Raw genomic sequence first — 21,884 nt, 5'->3', positions numbered from 1 at the left:
TGCACCTTTTTCGAATAAACAATGCTTAGCTTCAGTCTATTATTGCATTCTCCATTCATTCCTTTTTATGTATATATGTTCAGTCATGACATTTAGCACCCGTACACTTTGGTACGGCCAATACGCCAGGGGCTCAAGCACCCCATAACACGGCGTGAGAAGTCCGAACACTTTCACAAGTGCGGCACTCCGAACTTATAGCATTATATGCATCAGCTCCGAATCATGTCTTTGGTCAATAGTTGGGTTTGCCCGGCTCCCATGTTTTGGTACCTTACATTCCACTATATCGGCTAAGGTAGCACTGGGAGAACTACTGCGATTGTGCCCCGGTTCAGCTGGGCTAAGCACCTTAGTAGAGAAAGCTAAAACTGACTGTCATGATAGGGCGAGAGCTGGTCGCTGTTCGAGAGGTTTCGAGTCCCTAAAGACTTATGCCGCTTAGGGCGAGGAGTCGGCTTTGTCCGGCCTAGGCGTGTATAGCGCCCCGAACTCGGTCTTCCGAACAGTAGGGGCTTCGCCGAAATTTAAAATTATAGAATTCTCTGGCTAAGTGAGAGTGATAACGCATTATAGTCCGATTGCCTTGTTCGTTGTGCTGAGCACCTCCCTCGAAGGACCCAAGAATGGGAAAAAGAGTGCTCAGGTTTATCCTGAACACCCCAGCACTCGTGGCACGGAGGCAGAAGCCGACGACTCGCCATCTCTCAGATTTAATAAACGGCCGCATAGAAGGTAATATTTTAAATTCAAACAAGCGTTGCATAGCGCATATGAAAAAAATTTCAGCGTACATGATCACAAATGCGAGTTCACTCAAAAAAATTACATCCTTGGAACATTCATCCGCCACAAGGTGGGCACCCTTCAGGATGCCCTCATAGTACATCTCGGGGTTGCGATGCTCCTTGCCCTGCGGTGGCTCGTCCTTCACCAGCTTCTCAGCATCCATCTTGCCCCAGTGTACTTTAACACGGGCAAGCGCCCTGCGGGCACCCTCGATGCAGACGGAGTCACGGACAGGCATCCGCCAGCCGCCTCACCAGCCCAAAGTAGCTCCCAGGCATGGCCTCTCCAGGCCCCAGCCAGACTATAAGACCCTTCATGGCCTGTTCGGCCACCTTATGGAGCTCGACCAACTGCTTCAGCTGATCACTCAAGGGCACTGTGTGTCCGGCCTCAGCATACTGAGACCAGAACACCTTCTCCTCGAGCTCCCTTCCTCGGCTCGGTAGTAGGTGGCAGCATCTAACACGCTGCGGGGCAAATCTGCGAACGCTCCTAGAGAGCTCCGGACTCGGGTAAGTAACAAATAATTCACTTTCACGTGCTTGCTTTGCATAATGAATGCCTTACCCGCCGCTATCTTCTTCATCGCCTCAATTTCCTGGAGGGCTTTTTGGGCTTCGGCTTTGGCAGACTTGGCACCTTCAAGGGCCGCCACGAGCTCGAACTCTCGCGTCTTCGAGTCAAGCTCCAAACTCTCGTGTTTTTTCACGATATCCTGGAGCTCTTGCTTCACCTCCTCCACCCGCGCTTCCTATTTCCCTCGCTCGGTGCGCTCCGTGGCCGCTTTGTTTTCGGCCTCGGACAGTGCTTGCTTCAGGGCCGCACCTCGTTCGTGGCCCCTTCCATAGCCACAACGATCCTATCATTTTTTCAACTACATCTTTTTTACATAGTCATATAGACAAGGCATTACTTACCTTGGCTCTCCTCGAGCTGCTTCTTGGCAAGGCCGAGCTCTTGCTTAGACCGCTCGGGGTTCTGCTTCAGCGCATCAACCTCCGCAGTCAGTGCGGCAGAGGCCAGCAGCGAAGCCCGCATACGCATATCGACATAATTATGTTAGACTCCTGCGAATATTATTAGATCCTCTATTCGGCTTTTCTTTCTGAACACCAAATAGAGCATCAGGGGCTACTGTCTATGCGGTAATATTTCCATATATTTTTTACATACCTCAAAGCCGGTTAGAAGGCTGGCACAGGCTTCAGTCAGCCCACTTTTGGCAGACTGAACTTTCTGGATCACTGCACCCATAATAGTGCGGTGCTCCTCGTCGATGAAGGCGCCGTTAAGCACCTCCAACAAGTTATCCGGTGCCTCCGGTTGGACGGAGGTCACCGGCGCGGTAGGCTTGCCCTTCTTAGTGGGGGGCCGCCTGCCGGAGTCCGGAACCACTGAAGGTTCCGGTGCGGTGTTCGGCCCAGGGCCGGACTTGGAGCCCTTGGGAGCCTTGCTCCCTTTTCGCCTGCAGTCCGGAAGGTCGCCTTGCGGCGCCTCCAGGACCACCTCCCCTTGGCTTGGAACCTTTTGGGACAACACCTCAGCGTTGTCCGTAGGGAGAGGGGTGGAAGCGGTCGGAAGTGAAAAGCTATTCACATCCGACGAATCCAAGGAACCACTCGACGATACGTCGACTTGGGCTCTGGGCGGACTGCATGATTATATTCGGCGTTAGGAGAAGCTGTGCAATAAAGGAACGCTACGAGTCACTCTGGTGTCCGAATACTTACGACTTCTCCAGGGGCTTGGCCCTGGGCGGCCACTCCTCTTCGCTGTTGGTAGCGTTGGTGTAGTAGTCCGGAGGAAGGGTCCTTCCCTTCTTGGACCCTCCAGCCTCCCCAGTTGGGGCAGCCTTCCTTTTCTTTTCTCCCCCTGCTGGAGGGGAAGAAGCCTCTTTTTCCTCCTCCTCATCTTCGTGGGAGGAGTGCGCCTCGGAGTCATTGGACGATGAGTCCGACACCACCGGGCGCCGGGAACTCTTTCGGGTTCCCGTGGCCTTCTTCTTGGCCTTCTTCTCCGGCACCACGTAAGGTGCCGGAACCAGCAGCTCCGCCAAGCAGGCGTCTGCTGGGCCTTCGGGCAAAGGAGCCGGACAATCAATCTGTCCGGCCGTCTCCTGCCTATCCTGTCAAAGGTACGGGAGCTTAGATCCCGCATAGAGTCAAACTATGAAAAACGAGTATCCTGTAAGAGGTAAAACAGCTTACCGCGCTGGCTTGGCGCTTCGCGCAGAATCCGCGATCCTCGGTAGTGGGAGGGGGAACCTCCGCGATCCGCTGGGCCAGGTCGAACTCCCACAAGTTGAAAGCCCGTTGTTGACACGGGAGGATCCGGCGGATGAGCATGACCTGGACTACGTTACGAGTTTGAGCTTCTTGCTCACCATGTTTTGGATACATGTTTGGAGTCCGGTCAGCTCTCCCGAACTACCCCAGGACAGACCCTTCTCTTCCCAGGAGGTGAGCCGCGTGGGGATGCCAGATCAGAACTCGGGGGCCGCTGCCCATTCAGGGTCACGCGACTCGGTGATATAGAACCACCACGATTGCCAACCCTTTATGGTCTCCACGAAGGAGCCCTCGAGCCATGTGACGTTGGGCATCTTGCCCACCATGGCGCCTCCGCACTCCGCCTGGCGGCCGCTCACTACCTTCGGCTTGACATTGAAGGTCTTCAGCCATAAGCCGAAGTGGAGCTTGATGCAGAGGAAGGCCTCGCACACGATGATAAACGCCGAGATGTTGAGGATGAAGTTCGGGGCCAGATCGTGGAAATCCAGGCCGTAGTAAAACATGAGCCCCCGGACGAATGGGTGGAGAGGGAATCCCAGTCCATGGAGGAAATGGGTAAGGAACACTACCCTCTCGTGGGGCCTGGGGGTGGGGATGAGCTGCTCCTCATCTGGGAGCCGGTGCGCGATGTCGTCGGACAGGTATCCGGCTCTCCTCAGCTTCTTGATGTGTCCCTCCGTGACAGAGGAGACCATCCACCTGCCTCCCGCTCCGGACATGGTTGGAGAAGGTTGAGGTGGGAAATGCGGACTTGGGCGCTGGAGCTCGAGTGTGCGAAAATGGATGAGCAAAGGAGGAAGAAGGCGTGGATGAAAAGGTGAATCCTTGTCCCTTTATATGGGCGGATGAAACTATGCGTCCCCACCAGCCTAGTAAAACTCGCTTATCCCCCAGGCGCCGTAATCAATGGCACGGTTGGGTTACCCACGCCCGTATTGATGAGAATCCTGTGATAAGGGGACACGATCTCTGCTTCGACAAGACGTGCCAAGGAAACCGCCTCGCAAAACGTGCTGAGGTGGGACAGTAAAAAATGATTCGAATGAAGGCTTGGCGGTGGTGTGATGTCACGCTACAAAATACGTCAGCAGTTTAGATTTGTGAGAACGTTACTCTCTCTCTATGATGGTATGTGGAACTTGTTTTGCAGAGCCGGACACGATCCTCATGTTCAAAATCTTCTATGAAGTATTCGGAGGAGGAACCCGCCTTGCAATGCCGAAGACAATATGCGCGCCGGACTCTTCGTCATTGAAGCCTGGTTCAGGGGCTACTGAGGGAGTCCTGGATTAGGGGGTGTCCGGACAGCCGGACTATAACCTTTGTCCGGACTGTTGGACTATGAAGATACAAGATTGAAGACTTCGTCTTGTGTCCGGATGGGACTTTCCTTGGCGTGGAAGGCAAGCTTGGCAATATGGATATGTAGATCTCCTCCCATTGTAACCGACTCAGTGTAACCCTAGCCCCCTCCGGTGTCTATATAAACCGGAGGGTTTAGTCCGTAGGACAAGAACAATCATACCATAGGCTAGCTTCTAGGGTTTAGCCTCTCCGATCTCGTGGTAGATCAACTCTTGTAATACTCATATCATCAAGAATAAATCAAGCAGGACGTAGGGTTTTACCTCCATCAAGAGGGCCCAAACCTAGGTAAAACATCGTGTCCCCTGCCTCCTGTTACCATCCGCCTTAGACGCACAGTTCGGGACCCCTACCCGAGATCCGCCGGTTTTGACACCGACAGTTGTGCTCTCACATGCTTCTATATTCCATATTCACAAGTTTGCATACATGTAGGGGGAGCCTATGCTTGTTACATGTCTTTCCAAAGCTTTACTTGCTATTCTCTATATCTTTATCTAAAGATTTGATGTATGTTGCCATCAATTACCAAAAAAGGGGAGATTGAAAGCACAAGTGCTCCCTGGGTGATTTTGATAATTGATGACAACATATATCTTGTTGGACTAATACTTTTACCTAGTATGTTTCAGACAAGTTCAACAAATTAAGTGGCTTGGACTAAAGGATGTGGAACCCCTTCAAGATGCTATGGACAAAGGATTGGCTCAAGCTTCAAGACCAAGACTAATTGAGTCTATAGGAAAAGCCAATACTATCATGAGGGATGAGGTGTTGCTTAATGGCTTGCTTGCTCAAAGTGCTTAGTGATATGCTCCAAAACCCTCAACTACCTTCCCACATCCACATATGACCTAAACCAAAAGTCCAACTCGGCCCCATCGATTATTTCTATCCGGAGCCACCGAGTTCAGTTGACATAGCCACTGCCAAAACCCTAATCAATTCGGTCTCACTGATGGGATCTCGGTCTCACCGAGATGGGCTTGCAAACTCTCTGTTACCTATTGCAATATTTTCGGTGCCACCGAGATATGCAATCGGACCCACCGAGTTTGCTTCGCAAACTCTCTGTTTCACTTATTACCCAAATCGGTCCCACCAAGTTTCAGTAATCGGTCAAACCGAGTTTTGGATTTACCCTAACCCTAGCACATCGGTCCCACCGAGTTGATCCAGTCGGTCCCACCGAAAACCCTAACGGTCACTAGGTTTGCTAAATCGGTCCGACCGAGTTTTTCAATTCGGTCTCACCGAGATTGGTAAATTGTGTGTAACGGTTAGATTTTTGTGTGGAGGCTGTATATACCCCTCCACCGACTCTTCATTCATGGAGAGAGCCATCAGAACATACCTACACTTCCAATACACATTTTCTGAGAAAGAACCACCTACTCATGTGTTGAGGCCAAGATATTCCATTCCCACCATATGAATCTTGATCACTAGCCTTCCCCAAGTTGCTTTCCACTCAAATCTTCTTTCCACCAAATCCAAATCCTGTGAGAGAGAGTTGAGTGTTGGGGAGACTATCATTTGAAGCACAAGAGCAAGGAGTTCATCATCAACACACCATTTGTTACTTATTGGAGAGTGGTGTCTCCTAGATTGGCTAGGTGTCACTTGGGAGCCTCCGACAAAGATTGTGGAGTTGAACCAAGGAGTTTGTAAGGGCAAGGAGATCGCCTACTTCGTGAAGATCTACCGCTAGTGAGGCAAGTCCTTCGTGGGCGATGGCCATGATGGGATAGACAAGGTTGCTTCTTCGTGGACCCTTCATGGGTGGAGCCCTCACTTGGACTCGCGCAACTGTTACCCTCCGTGGGTTGAAGTCTCCATCAACGTGGATGTACGATAGCACCACCTATCAGAACCACGACAAAAACATCCGTGTCTCCAATTGCGTTTGAATATTCCAAACCCTTCCCTTTACATTCTTGCAAGTTGCATGCTTTACTTCCCGCTGCTCATATACTCTTTGCATGCTTTCTTGATATGTATTGTGTTTGTTAAACTTGTGCCAAAACTCCACTTCAACTTAAAGAAATTAAAAACTGCAACTTTTGGTACATAGTGTCTAATCACCCCCCCTCTAGACACCTCTTCTCGATCCTTTCAATTGGTATCAGAGCATTGGTCTCCATTGCCTTGTTTTAAACACCTTTGGAGGAAGATGGATGTGTCTACTTTGGGGAGTCTTAGACATAGAGTGCCTATTCTTGATGGAGAATATTTTCGTGAGTGGAAAAATGAAATGCTTGAGATTTTCAATGAACATCACTTGAACAAGTATATTGCTAGCCCTTGTGCACCTCATGTTGATCCCATGCATCCTACCCTTGATGAGTCAATTGACATGATTCGCAATCTTAGAACTGTTAATCTTAGAGACAGAGATAGATTAGTGCTGCAGAGTCCACACCAGTTTGGAGATGTTTTTATCACTTTCCACAATCATGATAATGGCCGCAACTGCAGAAGAACCCAGTTTAATAGAACTGTTTGGCTGCTTATTCTTGTTGTTCCGTTTGATTTCCGTAATTCAGAAGATATTTCTAGGGCTATCAGTCATTTTGGGAGATTAGTTTCATGGGAAAATGATCCTCTTCACATGGGCAGAGTCATTGCAAAAGCAAAAGTCAGAGATTTGGATTCCATCCCAAAAAGTGTCAGGTGGTCTGAAGGTGAAGTGTTTGATGAAGATGACTGGTCCTCTTCAGTGGAAATCCTTCTTCAGCAGATGATGGGAGGGGGCCCTGCCGATGAGGACCCAATCCCACCTGACAATGTGGACCCTCTTCCTTTGCCTATCAACAACAATGCCTTCCCTGGATTTCACCATAACCCTCAGCCTGCTCAGCAAGATGACATGGATGCAGATGATGGGCACTGGGCTCTGCAGCCTCCAGCTGCTAATAATGTGGATGTTGAGGAAGAATTTGATTTTCTCCGGGGTGTTCAACAGGAAGAAATTGCTTGGGCTGATGGTGAGGAACTTCCACCTCCTTTGGAAGGCCACACTAGCATCACAACCATTGTTTCCTTGTCAGAAGGGTTCTCTTCACATGCAAGTGAGGAAGTAAATCAACTTCCACCTCTGCAGCAATTATAGGGCAATGGTCTAGAGCTTCTGATGCAGGATTACCAAGAGGAGGGTCAAGATGTACCTGCACTTCCAGTTATTCAGGCTCCTGTAGATGTGGCTATTCCACAAGATGATATGATACTTGCAGTTGTTGTGGTTGAGCCACAGGTTCAACTAGTTTTGGAGAAAGTTAATCAAATTTCTAAGCTAGTGATTGGTCACAGTTCTAATGTGCATGAGGATCTGACTCTGGACTCTAATAGAGTTTTATCTTTTGTTAAGGAGGCAGCAAGTCAAGACAAGGAGCTCTTTCAGACTGACTCTGCAAATCTTTTGGCAAATACTGGGGTGGCTATAGCTAACAACAGAGGTAATTGGATTGACCAAATTGAGGAACACTTTGAGTTTGCACCTTCTTTACTTGGTTTGAAATCTATCCAGTTAAAGGCTGTAGCTAATAAAGATACTATTCTGTCAGAAGGATTTGTGATTTGGAAGGAGAATTTTGCACAAAAACCTTTGGAGGGTGCTCCTTCACTCTCTGTTAAAGTCCAGTAAGTTGGTTCAACTTTATTGTGCACCTTCTAATGAGACCAGACAAGTTTAAATGGACTATCAATATGCTCAAATCTCCTTTATGGGAATTACTTGCTGAAGTAGAAGGCACTGAGGATTCTTATATTTTTCACATTCCTGACAAATGTCTAGCTACTAAGGCTCCTATTTGCCAATAGATCATGGTTGAGCCACATCAACAAGACACAAACAAGGAAAATGCTGGAGATTCTTCCAACCACCAGGACTTGGACTCTGTCGGTGTCAAAACCGGCGGATCTCGGGTAGGGGTCCCGATCTGTGCGTCTAGGCCGGATGGTAACAGGAGACAGGGGACACGAAGTTTTACCCAGGTTCGGGCCCTCTCGATGGAGGTAAGACCCTATGTCCTGCTTGATTAATATTGATGATATGGGTAGTACAAGAGTAGATCTACCACGAGATCGAGGAGGCTAAACCCTAGAAGCTAGCCTATGGTATGATTGTTCTTGTGTATGTTGTCCTACGGACTAAAACCCTCCGGTTTATATAGACACCGGGTAGGGTTAGGGTTACATAGAGTTGGTTACAATGGTAGGAGATCTACATATCCGTATCGCCAAGCTTGCCTTCCACACCAAGGAAAGTCCCTTCCGGACATGGGACGAAGTCTTCAATCTCGTATCTTCATAGTCCAGGAGTCCGGCTGAAGGTATAGTCCGGCTATCCGAACACCCCCTAATCCAGGACTCCCTCAGTAGCCCCTGAACCAGGCTTCAATGACGACGAGTCCGGCGCGCATATTGTCTTCGGCATTGCAAGGCGGGTTCCTCCTCCAAGTACTTCATAGAAGATTTCGAACACGAAGATAGTGTCCGGCTCTGCAAAATAAGTTTCCACATATTGCCATAGAGAGAATAATATTTACACAAATCTAATCCGTTGACGTATTCCGTAGTGTGACATCACACCACGGCCAAGCTTTTATTTGAACCGTTTTACTGTCCCATCTCAGCGCGTTATGCGAGGCGGTTTCCTTGGCACGTCTTGTTATGGCAGAGATCGTGTCCCCTTATTTCGGGATTCTCATCAATATGGGTGTGGGTAACCCAACCGCGCCATTGATTATGGCGCTTGGAGATAAGCGAGTTTTACCAGGCTGGTGGGGACATGTAGTCGCATCCACCCATATAAGGGGATAAGGATCCATCTTTTCACCTACCCTTCTTCCTCCTTTGCCTATCCATTCTTGCGCACTCGAGCTCCAGCGCCCAAGTCCGCACTCCCCACCTCAACCTTCTCCAGCCATGTCCGGAGCGGGAGGCAAGTGGATGGCCTCCTCCGTCACGGAGGGACACATCAAAAAGCTGAGGATGGCCGGATACCTGTCTAACGACATCGCGTACCGGCTTCCCGAAAAGGGCCAGCTCATCCCCACCCATAGGACCCATGAGAGGGTGGTGTTCCTCCCCCATTTCCTCCGCAGACTGGGCTTCCCTCTCCACCCATTTGTCCGGGGGCTCATGTTCTACTACGGCCTGGATTTCCATGATCTATCCCCGAACTTCGTCCTCAACATCCGACGTTTCTCCGCATCCGCCCCCATTTCGGGCTCTGGCTCAAGACTTTCAACGTCAAGCCGAAGGTGGTGCACGGCAGCCAGGCGGAGTGCGGAGGCGCCATGGTGGGCAAGCTGGCCAACGTCCTCTGGCTCGAGGGCTCCTTTGTGGGGACCCTGAAGGGGTGGCAATCGGGGTGGTTTTACATCACCGAGCCGCGCGACGCCGAATGGGTCGCACCCCCCGAGTTCCGGTCCGGACCGCCAACGCGGCTCATGTCCTGGAAAGAGACGGGCCTGTTGTGGGGAAAAAAAGGAGAGCTAACCAGACTCCAAACATGCGTCAAAACCCTGGTGGACAAGAAGCTCAAACTTGTCAACGTAGTCCAGGTTATGCTCATCCACTTGATCCTCCCGTGCCAACAACGGGCTTTCAACCTGTGGGAGTTCGACCCGGTGCGGCACCAAACTCTGAGCAGGCTCTTCGACACGACATACGAAGATGCCTGGAAGGTGCTTTTCAAGGGCGCTGAGGCTCCCGCATCCGCTACTGAGGATCGCGGATTTAGTGCGCAGCGTCACGCTCTCGCAGTAAGCTGTTTTTTCCTTTTACAGGGTATCCGTTTTTCATAGTTTGACTCCATGCGGGATCTAAACTCCCTTACCTTTGACAGGATTGGCAGGTGACCTCTGGACAGATCAACTGTCCGGTCCTTTGCCCGAAGGCCCAGCGAATGCTCGCTTGGCGAAGCTGCTGGTTCCGGCACCCTATGTGGTGCCGAAGAAGAAGGTCAAGAAGAAGGCCCTGGGGACTCGAAAGAGTGCCCGACGCCCGGAGGTGTCGGATTCATCATCCGACGAATCCAAGACACACTCCTCCCGTGAAGACGAGGAGGAGGAAGAAGAGACCCCTCCCCCTCCAGCGGGGGAAGGGAAGAAAAGGAAGGCCGCCCCAACTGGGGAGGCCGAAGGGTCCAAGAAGGGGAAAACCCTTCCTCCGGACTGCTCCACCGACGCCGACAGCGGCGGAGAGGAGTGGGCCCCTAGGGCCAAGCCCCTGGCCAAATCGTAAGTATCTGGATACTAGAGTAATTCATAGTATTCGTTTATTGCACAGCTTTCCCTAATGTCGAATATGTTTATGCAGCCCACCAAAGACCGGCTCGACGCGTCGTCGAGCGGCTCACTGGACTCGTCGGATGTGAACTCGCTTCCGACGGCTTCCTCCCCCGCCCTACGGACGACACCGAAGTGTTGTCCCAACAGGTTCCAAGCCGGGAGGAGGTGGTCCTGGAGGCGCCGCAAGGCGACCTCCCAGACTCTAGGAGTAAAGGGGATGAAACCCCCCGGGGCTCCAAGTCCGGCTCTAGGCCGGACACTGCTCCGGAACCTTCAGAGGTTCCAGAGTCCGGCGGGGGACCTCCTTCCAAGAGGAGCAAGTCCGCCCTGCCGGTGGCCCCCGTCCAACCGGAGGCGCCGAACAATATGTTGGAGGCGCTCCAAGGCGCCTCCATCGACGCGGAGCACCGTGCCATTATGAGTGCGGTGGTCCAGAAGGTTCAGTCCGCCAAGAGCGGACTGACTGAAGCTTGTACTAGCCTTTTGACAGGCTTTGAGGTAAGTAAAGAATGTGTAAATGATATTACCGCATAGACAGTAGCCCCTGATGATCTGTTTGGCATTCGGGAAGAAATCCGAATAGAGGATCAAATAAAATTCGCAGGATTCTAACAAAAGGAGTCAATATGCGTATGCAGGCATCTCTGCTTGCGTCCGTCGCATTGACTGCGGAAGTGGACACGCTAAAGCAGAACCTCGAGCGGTCCGAGCAAGAGCTCGGTCGTGCCAAGAAGCAGCTCGAGGATAATGAAGGTAAGAAATACCTTGTTTTTAAATATATATAAAAAAGGTGCAATTGCAAAAAATGACAGGATTATCGTGGCTATTGTAGGGGCCATGTCTGAGGTGGCGACCCTTAAGCAAGCGTTGGACGAGGCCGAGGAGAGGGCAGCCTCAGAGCGCACCGAGCGGGAGAAGTATGAGGGCGAAGTTGGCAAGGTGCGGCAAGAGCTCCAGGCTCTCATGGAAAAACATGAGAGTTTGGAGCTTGACTCAAAGACGCCAGCGTCCGAGCTTGCGGTGGCTATTGAAAATGCCAAATCTGCCAAGGCCGAATCCTAGAAGACCCTCCAGGAGTTGGATGAGGTGAAGAAGATAGCTGCGGGTAAGGCATTCTTTATGCAAAGCAATCACATAAACGTGAGTTACTTGTTACTTACCTGAATCCGGAGCTCTCCAGGAGCGTTTGCAGATCTTCCCCGGAGTGTGTCCGATGCCGCCGCATTCTATCGAGCCGAGGAGGGCAGCTCGACGGAGAAGGTGTTCTGGTCTCAGTAGGCTGAGGCCGGACACCCCGTGCCCCTGAGCGACCAGCTGAAGCAACTGGTCGAGCTCCACAAGGCGGCCAAACAGGCCATGAAGGGCCTCATTATTCGGCTGTGGCCTGGAGGGGCTCTGCCTGGGAGCTATTTCGGGCTGGTGCAGTGGCTGGTGGAGGCTTGTCCAAGGCTCGAAGTCATCAAGCGCTCCGTCTGCATTGAGGGTGCCCGTAGGGCCCTTGCCCGTGCTAAGGTGCACTGGGGCAAGCTGGATGCTGAGAAGCTTGTGAAGGACGGGCCACCGCCGGGGAAAGAGCATCGCAAGCCCAAGAATTACTATAAGGATGTTCTGAAGGGTGCCCGCCTTGTGGCGGATGAATGTTCTAGGGATGTAATTTTTGAGTGAAACTTGCTCGTTTTGTCCTGTGCGCTGAAAACTTGTTTATATGCGCTAAGCAATGCTGTTAGAATTTAAAATATTACCTTCTATGCGGCTGTTTATCAATTCTGAGAGATGGCGAGTCGTCGGCTTCTGCCCCCGTGCCGCTAGTGCTGGGGTGTTCGGGGATAAACCTGAGCATTCTTTTTCCCATGTTTGGGTCCTTCGAGGGAGGCGCTCAGCCCAACGAACAAGGCAATCGGACTATAATGCGTGAACACTCTCACTTAGCCATAGAATTCTATAATTTGAAATTTCGGCGAAGCCCCTGGTATTCGGAAGACCAATTTCGGGGCGCTATCCACGCCTTGGCCGGACAGAGCCGGCTCCTCGCCCTAAGCGGCATAAGTCTTTAGGGACTCGAAAAAACCTCTCGAACAGCGACCAGCTCTCGCTTCATCATGACAGTCTGTTTTAGCTTTCTCCACTGAGGTGCTCGACCCAGCTCAATCGGGGCACAATCGCAGTGGTTCTCCTAGTGCTACCTTAGCCGATATAGCGGAACGTAAGGCACCAAAACATAGGAGCCGGGCAAACCCAACTATTGACCCAAGACATGATTCGGAGCCGATGCATATAATGCTATAAGTTCAGGGTGCTGCACTTGTTAAAGTGTTCGGACTTCTCACACCATATTGAGGGGTACTAAAGCCCCTGGCGTATTTTGGCCGCACCGACGTGTACGGGTGCAACATGTCGTTAAGGAACATATATAAAGAAAAAAGGTAATGCAAAAATAGACGAAAGCTATGCATTGTTTATTAAAAAGGGCTGCGATCAAAGCAGAACGATACAAATAATGTGATAAGTGGAAGGTTGGACTAGTTAACATGTCCGTTCCAGGGGCAAGCTGCGGAATAGTATGCGAAACGGGTATACTGCTCGTGATAGAGACCACCTGGGAGTTCCGTAGTGCGGTGAGGCTTGTCTGCTTCCCTAGTTCTTGCATCGTTTGTGCGGAAATTGAACTGTCGAACAGGCCTTCCGATGGATGAAGTCCTGAAAGTAAGAGAAAATTAAAAAATTGGCAGCCCCTGGTACGGTTTAAGCCGTGTTTTGGGCGTGCCGTGATGGTGCCCCTCCCCCTGTGCCTATGGTATCTCTAGAGCGTAGTTATGTATGCGAAGTACTGGCGTTGCCTTTTTGCGAGGATTGGGGTTGGGGCCGCATTGCTACGCCTGCTCGGATCGTGCCAGGCGGTCTTGTTGTAGGTTACTCCAGGCGCGCTTGACGGTGTCCGGTCGTTTAGTGGCCGGACTGGAGAACTGCCTGGAGAGGCTGTTTTGTACTTCCGCTGCAAGGGCCGCCGTGTGCTCCTCCGTTTGGAGGGAGCGTTCGGTGTTTCCATTGACCGTAGTTACTCCTCGAGGGCCTGGCATCTTGAGCTTAAGGTATGCGTAATGCGGTACCGCATTGAACTTAGCGAATGCGGTTCGCCCGAGCAGTGCGTGATAGCCACTGCGAAACGAGACTATGTCGAAGATTAACTCCTCGTTTCAGAAATTATCCGGAGATCCAAAGACCACTTCAAGTGTGACTGAGCCTGTACAGTTGGCCTCTACACCTGGTATTACGCCTTTAAAGGTCGTTTTGGTGGGCTTAATCCTCGAGGGATCTATGCCCATTTTCCGCACTTTATCCTGGTAAAGCAGGTTCAGGCTGCTGCCGCCGTCCATAAGGACTCTAGTGAGATGAAATCCGTCAATAATTGGGTCTAGAACCAATGCGGCAAATCCACCATGACGGATGCTAGTGGGATGGTCCCTTCGATCAAAGGTGATCGGGCAGGAGGACCATGGGTTGAACTTTCGGGCGACAGGCTCTACCGCGTATACGTCCCTTAACGCATGCTTCCGCTCCCTTTTGGGGACATGGGTTGCGTATATCATGTTCACCGTCCGCACTTGTGGGGGAAAACCCTTCTGTCCACTTTTGTTCGGCGGCCGGGGCTCCTCGTCGTCATCGCTATGCAACCCCTTGTCTTCATTTTCGGCGTTTAACTTGCCTGCCTGCTTGAACACCCAACAATCCCTGTTCATGTGATTGGCTGGCTTTTCGGGGGTGCCATGTATCTGGCACGAGCGGTCGAGTATTCAGTCCAAACTGGACGGCCCCCTAGGATTCCTTTTGAATGGTTTTTCCGCTGACTGGATTTAGAGCCTCTGAATCCGGCATTAACTGTCGTATCCTCAGCATTGTCACCGCTAATGCGGCGCTTCTGCTTGTTGCGACGCGACCTGCCACTATTGTCCCTGGTGTCCGAATTACCAGGGTTCTTGGTCATATTGTTGCTACGAGCAAGCCAGCTGTCTTCTCCCACGCAAAAGCGGGTCATGAGTGTCGTGAGTGCTGCCATAGATTTTCGCTTTTCCTGTCCAAGGTGCCAGGCCAGCCACTCGTCACGGATATTGTGTTTGAAGGCTGCTAGGGCCTCAGCGTCCGGACTGTCGACTATTTGATTTTTCTTTGTTAGGAACCGTGTCCATAATTGCCTGGCCGATTCCTCTGGCTGCTGAATTACGTGACTTAGGTCATCGGCGTCTGGGGGTCGCACATAAGTGCCCTGGAAATTGTCGAGGAATGCGGCTTCTAGGTCCTCCCAACAACTGATTGATCCTGTTGGCAAGCTGTTAAGCCAATGCCGAGCTGGTCCTTTAAGCTTGAGTGGGAGGTATTTGATGGCGTGGAAATCATCGCCACGGGCCATGTGGATATGAAGGAGATAATCCTCGATCCATACCGCAGGATCTGTTGTGCCATCATATGATTCGATGTTTACGGGTTTAAAACCCTCAGGGATTTGATGATCCATTATTTCGTCTGTAAAGCAGAGTGGGTGTGCGGCGCCTCTGTACTGGGCTATATCGTGACATAGCTCCAATGAGCCTTGTCTACTGTGTTCGGCCCTGCCGAATTTGTGGCTGGCGTGACGGTTACCGTCTTGAGCCGTGGGGCGCCCACGCGATCCGTAGATCGATCTTGTTTGCCTTGTCTTGTCCTCCAACATGTCTCGTAAGTCCGGTGCATATTCCCGTGCCTTGGTACGGGGTGCGGCTTGAGTGGAGGGCCAAGAGGCCTCTCTATCGCGACCACGAGGTGGCCAGTCGGCCGCATCAAGTGCTTCCTCCTCTAATCGGGGTAGCAACCTGCACTTTGGGTAGCTCTTGGAGGGGCGTTCGAGTTTATGCTCTTCGGCCGCAAGGACTTCAGTCCATCTGTCGACTAGCAAATCTTGATCAGCTCTAAGTTGTTGCTGTTTTTTCTTGAGGCTTCTTGCTGTGGCCATAAGCCTGTCTTGAAAACGCTTTTGCTCGACGAGATCCTCTGGCACGACGAATTCGTCGTCGTCGAGGCTTGCCTCGTCTTCACAGGGAGGCATATAATTATCGTCCTCCACCTCTCTGTCTGCCGCTCTCTCATGAGGGCTGGTTTCTCCATCCTCCTGTGCTAAATCTTGCTGGAGGGGGTTTTCTTCGGCGCTTTCCGGAGTATTATTATCTCCCATGCTGGAATCACCTTGTTTGTTTTGGCGGGATTTTGAGCGGCGCCGCTGACGCCGGCGCTCAGGCTGTTTCTTGGAGGGGTCATCCTCCGCTGTTCCATCGCCATCTCCCTCTTTTGGGGTGTCCACCATGTATATGTCATATGACGAGGTGGCTTTCCAGGGCCTAGTAGGCGCTGGTTCTTCATCATCTCCTTCATCGGCGTCCATACCGTCAATATCTTCGGAGTCGAAGTCGAGCATGTCGGTTAAGTCGTCGACAGTGGCTACAAAGTGGGTGGTGGGTGGGCTTTGAATTTCTTCATCGTCCGTACCCCAACCTTGCTGACCGTAGTCCGGCCAGGGCTCTCCTAATAAAAAGAGAGACTTCAGTGACTTCAGGATATCACCAAAAGGCGAGTGCTGAAAGATGTCCGCGGCAGTGAACTCCATGATCGGCACCCAATCGGATTCGATGGGCAGGGGCGCGGGGGGCTCGGAGTCCAGAGAGGAGTCCGACTCCTTGGAGTCACGAGTCTCGCAGAGTATGGGGCTGGTGCTTGGCTCAATCGCCGTTGGGGTTGTAGCCCCTGAGGTGGTGTCCAACCGCCCATCCTCGATCGGCGCAGTTGGCTCCGAATTAAGGGTCGGAGCCGATGCGGATGCGGCCTCCAGGGCACTGTTCGGCAGCAGAGCTAGATCATGCTCGTCGTGACAGTGCGGCGCGCTCGGCAGTGGCTCGAATCCGTCGAAGATCAAGTCCCCGCGGTTGTCAGCCGTGTAGTTCAAATTTCCAAATCTGACCTGACGGCCAGGGGCGTAGCTTTCGATCTGCTCCAGACGGCCAAGCGAATTATCCCGCAGTGCGAAGCCGCCAAATACGTAGATCTGTCTGGGGAGGAAGGTCTCACCCTGGACTACATCGCTATCGATGATCGTCGGAGCCATCGAGCCTGACGGCGACGACATAGAGGAACTCTCAATGAAAGCACCAATGTTGGTGTCAAAACCGGCGGATCTCGGGTAGGGGGTCCCGATCTGTGCATCTAGGCCGGATGGTAATAGGAGACAAGGGACACGAAGTTTTACCCAGGTTTGGGCCCTCTCGATGGAGGTAAAACCCTACGTCCTGCTTGATTAATATTGATGATATGGGTAGTACAAGAGTAGATCTACCACGAGATCGAGGAGGCTAAACCCTGGAAGCTAGCCTATGGTATGATTGTTGATGTGTATGTTGTCCTACAGACTAAAACCCTCCGGTTTATATAGACACCGGGTAGGGTTAGGGTTACATAGAGTCGGTTACAATGTTAGGAGATCTACATATCCGTATCGCCAAGCTTGCCTTCCACGCCAAGGAAAGTCCCTTCCGGACACAGGACGAAGTCTTCAATCTCGTATCTTCATAGTCCAGGAGTCCGGCTGAAGGTATAGTCCGGCTATCCGAACACCCCCTAATCCAGGACTCCCTCAGACTCTTTGGCCCTTCTTCAACCTTTTGGGGCTGAAAACTCCAAAAAAGAAGGGGAGGAAAGACACCTCTTGTAGAAACAGAGGTAAGTAGGAGTGATAGAATTAAAAAAGATAATGCTGGTTTTAAAAGAAGTTCTTGCTCTAATAATAAGTGTCTGCCATGTAATGTTGTCCCTCCCCTCCCAATTGCTCAGAAATTAGTGGTTAAAAATCTCACAACCTCATTTTGCAAGGTGGCTGATCAGGATTTGGAGGGAAAGATCTCTAAGAAGCCCAAGAGGAAGGTGGGAGGACTTGGCTGGGATGCTCCCATCCAATGAGGACAGGCAAGACTCCCGAAGTGTTTAGATGATCAAATTCTCTGATTTTGTAGTGGAGAGAGAGGGATTTAAAGTCTTGGCATGTATCCCTGTTCCTTTTGGTTGTACTTGCAACTTATGGGCCTTATGGACTAGCTGTATTAGTTCATGTTCCTTTGTCAATGCACTTTGCTACTATAATGCCTTTTGGGAAATTATCTCTATTACTATCTTGTGGATGATTTGGTTGTTGCATCTGCTAAATGTGCTTGCTTTGCTGCCCTGTTTGTTATTCATTCCTTGGTACTGGCCAAGTGGTGGTGCTTGGTCTCTGGTTTCCCTTGTAAATTGTGTCCATGAATAATCAAAATAGAAGCTGAATATTTTGAACTGGAACATCAGAGGGATTAACTCTCCTGACAAGTGGCTTGCTATAGGGCAAAAAATTGAGGAAAGTGCCTGTGCCATCCTTTGTCTTCAAGAAACCAAGAGGGAACATTTTGATGTTGCTTACATCAGGAACTTTTATCCTAACAGGCTCAATAAATTTGCTTTTCTACCTTCAGTTGGTGCATTTGGAGGACTTTTAATCACCTAGAATGGTTCCCTCTTTGAGGGAGTGGTCATATTCCAAAATAGATTCTCTCTCTCAATCAGTTTCGCTAGTCTTTTATCCAATCAATCATGGGTTCTCACCAACATCTATGGGCCTTGTGAACAAGCAGACAAAATTGAATTTATCAATTGGTGTTCAAAAATACATATGCCACTGGACACTAGTTGGATTCTAGTTGGAGATTTCAACTTTATTAGAGCTCCTACTGACAGAAACAGAGCTGGTTGGGATGTTAATGAAATGCTCCTATTTAATGAAGCCATCAGTAATGTTGGAGTAATTGAGCTTCCACTTCATGGCAGAAAATACAACTGGAGTAATATGCAACAGAGCCCTTTGTTGGAAAAACTGGACTGGTTCTTTACCTCTGCTTCATGGATGACTATTTTTCCTGATACAGTTGCTATGCCTCTTTCCAGGCCTATTTCAGATCATCTTCCATGTGTCATCAAAATTGGAACTGCTATTCCAAAGGCCAAGGTTTTTAGATTTGAAAATTACTGGTTAAAGCACTCTGACTTTAAAGAGGTAGTCTCTGCAGCCTGGATTATACCTGTGGGTAATCCTGATGCAGCAAAAAGCTTGAATGCCCAGTTCAAAAACCTATGAAGGGCTCTAAAACTTTGGGTCAAAAACCTGTCTTGCCTTAAATCCAAAATTGTAGCAATTAATGAGGTTATCTTCTTGTTTGATTTGTTTGAGGAATTCAGAGACCTAGGTGATTTTGAATGGAACTGCAGGGTGATTCTAAAAGAGCCTTTGCTCATTTTACTCAAAAACCAAAAGATCTATTGGAAACAGAGAGGAAAGATCAAGGGTGTTAAATTTGGTGATGAAAACACAAAATTCTTTCATACAAAGGCATCTATAAACTACAAGCATAATCACATTGCAATGTTGAAAAATGAGCATCAAGTGGAAATAACAGACCATGCAGGAAAAGCAGCTCTTCTGTGGAATGCTTTCAGGAACAGATTAGGACAATCTCAGCAAACCACAATGCACTTTGATTTATCTTCACTGCTGCAGCATCAAGCTAGTCCTTCAGACTTTGAGCAACCGGAAATTCCTTTTACTGAGGAAGAAATCAATGAGGTTGTCAAACACTTGCCATCAAACAAGTCTCCTGGTCCTGATGGTTTTAACAATGAGTTCTTTAAGAGCTGCTAGGACATCATAAAGACTGATGTCAATAGACTGATACATGAGTTCTATGCTGGACAAATTTCACTAGAGAGTATCAACACCTCTTTCATCACTTTAGTTCCCAAGGGGCCCACTCCAACTACTGCAAATGATTTCAGGCCTATTTCTTTGCTAAACTGATGTCTCAAGTTCATCACCAAATTGCTAGCAAACAGGTTGCAAAAAGTGATCCTCAAAATGGTTCATATTAATCAGTATGGTTTCCTAAAGGAAAGAGCTATCCATGACTGTCTTGGCTGGGCCTATGAGTACTTGCATCAATGCCACAAGTCCAAGGAGGAAATTGTTGTGCTGAAATTAGACTTCGAAAAGGCATTTGACCTCATTTAACACTCTACAATCATTGATATCCTAAAAGCAAAGGGATTTGGAGAAAGATGAATTGGCTGGATTAGAATGTTATTTGCATCAGCTTCATCACAAGTGCTTCTTAATGGCATTCCTAGGAAGAAGTTCTACTATCTCAGAGGAGTAAGGCAAGGGGACCCCCTCTGTCCCCTCCTTTTTGTGCTTGCTGCTGACCTCCTATAGTCAATCATGAAAAGAGCTATGACCCTGGGTCTTCTTCCACCTCCTTTGCAAGTACAGTCATGTCCAAATTTTCCCATAGTACAGTATGCAGATGATACTTTGATTCTCATGCAAGCTGATGCCCCACAACTACATTGTCTTAAAGCTCTACTACACACCTTTGCATATGCTACTAGTTTAAAGGTCAACTACAAGAAATCAAACCTCATACCAATCAATGTGAGTGATGAAAAAATGGAAATTTTAACTGGTACTTTGAACTGCAAAAAGGGATCATTCTCTTTCACCTACCCAGACATGCCTCTAGGGACCTTAAAGCCAATAGTGGAACAATGTTTTCCTTTAGTCAGCAGAATTGCCAAAAATAGTGGGCCTATCTTCTTTTATGACTCTTGCCGGCAGGTTGCTTCTGGTCAAATCAGTGCTAAATTCTCTTATTATATATTTCATGGGCTGCCTTGATGTACCTGTAACCATCAAAAACCAGGTCAACAAATACTTGAGACATTGTCTTTGGAGGGGACCAGATTTGGAGGACCACAGACCTGCTATGGTAGCATGGTCCACTATTTGTAGACCCAAAAATCAGGGTGGCCTTGGAGTGATGAACATCTTTGTGCAAGATCATGCTCTTCTGCTTAAAAACCTTCACAAATTTTACAATAAGGAAAATATCCCTTGGGTCAACCTCATTTGGGAGGCTTACTATGACAATGGCACCCTGCCAGGGCAAAAATGGGAAGGATCTTTCTGGTGGAAGTGTAATTTGAGGCTCATTGATAGCTATAAATCCATGGCAAGATGCACAATTGGTGATGGTAAATCTGCTCTGTTTTGGTCTAACCTCTGGCACTCTGCTTGTCTGAATCAACTTTTTCCTCATCTTTACTCCTTTGTAAAAGATCAGAACCTTTTAGTGCAAAGGGTACTTATGTTTGAATACTTGGAAGACTTATTTCCCCTGCCACTTATCGAGGAAGCTTTCATGGAATTTGAGCTGATGGAGGAGCTCTGTGACACTTTAAGAGGATCTGCATTTACTGAGCACCTGGACTCATGGAGTTATATGTGGGGAAATAATACTTTTTCTGTGGCCAAAGCATACAAAATTTGGATAGGTGTCAAAATTGTTCCAGCTCAATTCAACTGGATTTGGAAAAGTTCTTGCCAGCTAAAACTCAAGGTCTTCTTTTGGAGACTTCTGCATGATAGACTCAATACCAGGAATCTGCTCAGAAGGAAAACTTTTCATCTTGACAACTATAATTGTGCTACTCTCAGCTGTCAGCAAGAAGAAACATTACAACACCTGTTTTGGACTTGTCCTTTTGCTTCTGCTTGTTGGGACATCCTATGCACCAACAGACAAAGAAATCTAACCATCATGGAAGCTCTTCCAGACTTAAGGGGTAATCTGCAGCAACCTTCTTCTATGGAGATCATTATCATTGCCTCATGGGCCATTTGGATTATCAGGAATGATAAGATATTCAAAAACATCCCCACCAGCATTGACAGATGGAAATTCATCTTCTTCTCAGAGCTCCACCTGCTCAAATTCAGAATTAAGGAGAAGTTTTCATCTTCTTTCATTTCTTGGTTGGACAGTCTTGTCTTATAATTTTTCTGTTTTTTCTGTATTTTATTAGCTGGACTTGTAGGTCTAGTTTTAGTTTCTTTTAGTCTTATCTCAAGCCTTGTATGTTTGAACTCCCTTTTTATTCATAATATAAAAATTGCAGTGGGGTTTTGCCCTACTGTGTACAGTCAAAAAACTTACCGTCTATTCATCAACAATCATGGCAGTACGGCGAACACGAGGCGTGAAAAAGAATA

The sequence above is a fragment of the Triticum urartu genome, chromosome 5 (assembly GCF_003073215.2).
Source record: "Triticum urartu cultivar G1812 chromosome 5, Tu2.1, whole genome shotgun sequence".
Lineage (NCBI taxonomy): Eukaryota > Viridiplantae > Streptophyta > Magnoliopsida > Poales > Poaceae > Triticum > Triticum urartu.
Note: the sequence above shows the minus strand (reverse complement) of the source record.